Source organism: Mus caroli, chromosome 2 (assembly GCF_900094665.2).
Source record: "Mus caroli chromosome 2, CAROLI_EIJ_v1.1, whole genome shotgun sequence".
NCBI classification, from domain to species: Eukaryota; Metazoa; Chordata; class Mammalia; order Rodentia; family Muridae; genus Mus; species Mus caroli.
Window position 1 is genome coordinate 103649283 of NC_034571.1, and position 5000 is coordinate 103654282.

Sequence of the window (5000 nt, forward strand, 5' to 3'; positions counted from 1 at the left end):
GGAGTTTTCCTCTTTCTCCACATCCTCACCAGCATCTGCTGCTACCTGAATTTTTGATCTTAACCATTCTGACTGGTGTGGGGTGGAATCTCAGGGTTGTTTTGATTTGCATTTCCCTGATGATTAAGGATGCGGAATATTTTTTCAGGTGCTTCTCAACCATTCAGTATTCCTCAGGTGAGAATTCTTTGTTTAGCTCTGAGTCCCATATTTTAATGGGGTTATTTGATTTTCTGGTGGAGCAGGCTGTTCAATGGGGTAGCTGCCTTTGAATTGCCAGCACTCCTCTAAGTAACCCCAGGAAACTCATTGGTCCCACAAGTTATTCTTAGATGAAATTGTTTCCACCAGCTTTCATCCTTCTCTATAGAAACAAGGTATCTGTCTTGTGTTCTAATATTTCTGTTGGAGAACTGTCCTGTCTTGAATCTCAAGTGTCCTGGAAATAAAATTTCTTGTATTTGCTGTCTGAAAATTAGTTTTCCTCCTTCCTTTTCTATAAGATAGTCATAAGTCATAAACTTTGTATCTAATAAACTTTTTGTACTCTAGATATTATTTTATGAAATCCTGACTACTGAGAGGACCAGAGGAAATTATAACTTACCTGACAGAAGTCAAGATTGTTTTAGTCTTTAATTTTCGGTAGAGACACTCATTTTCATTTTGTAGTGTTTTTCAAACAATTTAATTTGGATACTCTTAAAATGAATAATTAAAAACAGTTGCATAATTCTTACACACAATGAGGATCCTCTTTAGTAAATCTTCCTAGCTTTACTTTATATGCACTGTAGCCAAATGGATACTGTTCTGTCTATCATGGAAGACAAATATCCTCTAGGCTAGCTGAAATGGTTTCTGTATTTCCATAAGTTGCTCTTTAAGCACTTTCAGTTAGCTTTGTGGGTTTTCAAGCTTTCCTCATAGATGAATGGAATGATTTCCTGAACTTCCAATGTTTGTTTAAATTGGCACAAAATTCTAAAAAAAAAATAATAAAATAAAAAAAAATCCTATCAAGGCTTCCTGTGACCACTATCTAGAAACAAAGCTCAAATTCGCTGCTGACCTGCCTGAAGTCTTGAATGCTAAATGGAGTAGCAGGGTTGACGGAAACTCAGGAATGAGTGTATGGCTTTGTGAAGCAACTTTCTGGTCTTTGCTTTATCACTGATAGCCCAGTGTAACTAACATATCAAACAGGCTGGTTATGTTAGATAAGCTTTGAGTCAAGGCAGACTTGAGTTGGCTTTTACTGTGCCATCAAGTGCTACATGATTTAATTTACTAAGACAGATCTACAAACCTTGGTTTCTTCATCAAATGAATGTTTTTCAGTTATTATGAGGATTCAATGAATAACTATATAAAAAGGACAATGCAACTTTGAATATGTTGGTTTTGACCTTCTAACCTCTAACTGGTGCTGTAGCTAATCTTTACAATATTTGTGAATAAATACTACTGCTCATCCTGGACTATAATTCTGTACATATGGCTAAGAATGTATATTGAAGCACATTCATATGTTTTCCATAGCTATAATTCATTTGCACACTCTTTCCTCAGTCCATTGCCAATGGTACTAAATGCTTTTTGCAAAAGGGAAATTAAACAGCACAGATTCTGATTTTCTCATTATTTTTAGATAGGCCAGACAAAAATGGCATCTTTGCATGAACTATGTGTTTTAGAGTAGGCAAAAGCTCCCAGCAGAGTAGTTCATTTTTGTGTGCTGGCCTATATCCTTTCATGCATAGCAGGTGGTATGTTTCTCCTTGACACTATTTTAGAGATTAGACTTTCCAGTCAGAATACCTGCAGCTGGAATGGAATATTGTTTAGAACTGTGTGATCTGGATCTTATTGGGTTTATTTTGTATTTAGAATACTAAAGTGATTTTATTATCACAATAAAAATGATGCTATAATGGTAAGGTCATGAGCATTGTCGTATGCTTATCATGTTATGACACACACACATTTATTATTTCAATATTTACCTTGACAGATATTAATACTAGATGCACTTCATAGACAATACAACCAAGGTTAAGAAAGGTTAAATGATATGACCAAGTTTATCAAATAGTAAGCATCAGAGTTTAGGTTCAAAGCCTGTATCTATGTACTGTTCTCTGTTTTTTAGTTTTTGTTTGTTTGTTTGTTTGTTTTTTAAATCCACAAATGAATGTAATACTTTATATTTGCTTATTGAAATTGTTATTGGGGGACTAATATAGTGAGAACTTTCTACAATAAAAATCTATATAAATGCTCTTTATTTTACTGCAATTACAGGATCTAGCTTACGAAGTAGAATTAAGACTACTCTAACATTCAAAAAAAAGTAAGAAATGTTTAATGACCTTAACTTTATAGGATTTTAAATGATTGTGAATGTCGTATATGGTGATTTTCTAGCCGAAGGCTATTTCTGAAACTCTTCACTATATACTGAGCCAATTTCTTCTATTGAGATCAAAATACTAGGCACATATTTCCATTATTTGATCTATACATACAGTGTGTGTGTGTGTGTGTGTGTGTGTGTGTGTGTGTATACACGCACGTGGCTCACTCGTGAGCACATGAGCAAGTAGTATTGTGCTATGTTTTTCCAAGATTTCTGCAGTAAGTGATCACAAATGTGGTGGTTCAAAGCAACAGAACAGCATCGCAGTAAACTTTCTGACCCTCTGGCTCTTACAATTGGTCTCCCTTTGTTTTGCAGTGTTTCCTGAACTTTAGGAACAGGAGTGTTTTTCGAATGTATCCATTGGGACTGGGCTCCACAACTTAAAATTCTGATTGATTGTGGTCAGGAAGTTTACTGTGAGACTGTGTCTCCTAATAATATCAGAAACTATGCCCAACTATGGACATGCCACATTGAGTAGGAAAACCTCCATGAGGTCTCAACCCCACAAAAGGAAGTATAGGTAACTAAAGAATGGCAGGAACAGAAGATGCTATCTTCTCCAGGGATAAGCACAGAAATTAGTTGTCTAGTGCCAATCAGCCTAAATATGTGTATACAAGTAATATTATGCAGACTGAGAGTTATATTTGAGAATATATATGCATATACATGTATGTGTATGCATATATGTATCCAATAAAGATTCGTGAATAAAGAAGTCATGCATTTGAAGGGGATCAGGAAGAAGAGCATATGAGAGGGTTTAAAGAGATGAAAAGGGAGGCAAAAATATAACTATATTATTATTTCAAAAAACAGAACATCTAACAAATCCAAAAACACTCTTAACATACAATATACTAATCACATACTTTGGAATTTAACCAACTTAATTGAAAATATTAGCCTATATAAAAGATAAAAATGGTACTACTGATGGTTTTTGCAGTTGTATTCATCATGGCCAAAATACGGAAGCAAACATTCTATGTTCAGTAGGTGAAGGTTAAACATCACATATAAAAGCAATGGAATATTGTTTAGAATAAGCCTGTGAAAAGACAGAGAAGAATTTCAAATTCATATTTATAAGTAAACAAAACAAATCTGAAAGGGCTAAATCTTGGGGATGGTTAAAAACGTTTGTGTATATTGACAGTACTTAGGTATTGGGCTTTATAATGTTAAGACATGTGCTGGAACCATATTTGCCTCTCCGCCCCCAATTACCTGGTTGTATCTTCCCATGCTCCTTTATACTTCCATATCAAATCATAAGTTGTGTATGTGATATATACGTATGAGAGGTGTGTGTGTGTGTGTGTGTGTGTGTGTGCGCGCGTGCGTGCATGTGCGTGCCCAGTTTTTATATATAAGAGACAAAGTATTATATTCTTTTTATTTTGAGTAGTCATAATTATATATATTTGACTGGGATTTCAGATTCCCAGAAACTCAAACTGGTTTTTTTTTTTTGAAACTCAGACTGTTATGGGTGCATTTTATGTATATTTTGGATAAGAATGATATATAAATTGGTATATGAATAGAAGAGCTTGCCCTTTATGATGTAGGTCTTATCTGGTAAGCTGAAGTTATGAGTAGGAAAAAGGAGCACTTCCTTCACTAAGAACTTTTTCCTTTGGAGACATGTTTATATCTTTCTTTTGCCTCTGAACTTAACCTGGCTCTTCTGAGTCTTCCAATGTATTGACTTTTCTCCTCTGGGGTTGTCTAATCTTTGCAAATGTACAAGTCATTGAGTTTAAATAAATTCTTTACCACTCTGTAGCTTTATACCCTATTTATTCAATTCCTTTTAGGGAACCTTACTGTGATAGTATATGTATCTGAAAATCATGGCATTCAGAAAGTGTCAAATTCTAAAGAGGCAGTAAAAAATTAATATATGCCAGGGGTCAAGGGGCAGATGGGATGGCAGACAGAGTGCAGAGAGGCTTGTGGATAGCAAAACTATTTGTCTGATACCATACCAGTGGATACCAGTGGATATTGTCTCATACATTTCAAATCACGTGATGGAAAGCACCAAGAACAGTCCTAAGTTGAAGTGGGTACATTAAGTAATAGTGCCTGAATTCAGGCTCATGGATTCTAACAAATAATGCAGGGCTGTAATGCATAATATTGGTAGCTGGGAAGATTATATGTATAGTGGGCAGGGAATATCTTGGAACTCTTATGATTTCTGTTCAGTTTTGCTGTGAACTTAAAACTGTTCTTAAAAGTCTATTAGGAGGGTGAGAAATTTCAGAAACAACATCTAGAAGGCAAATTTTATGAACAAAATTAAATGTGAACAAATATTTAAACTGTACTTAGATAGAGGGACAGAAACAAAACACGTCAAAAGCTTCAAGGTTTGGACTTGTTTTGGACAAGTTAGGAGATGCTTTGGGTATGCTTGATGGTCAGGGGAAAGAGTAGGCAAGGGAAAAATGATAGTTAATCATACCTCTGTACTAGAGAACTATCTTTCTTTTCTCAAGTCCAAGATTGTAGCACTAGGAGATACAAAGATGGACAAATGTTACCACCACCACTCCAGTAGATA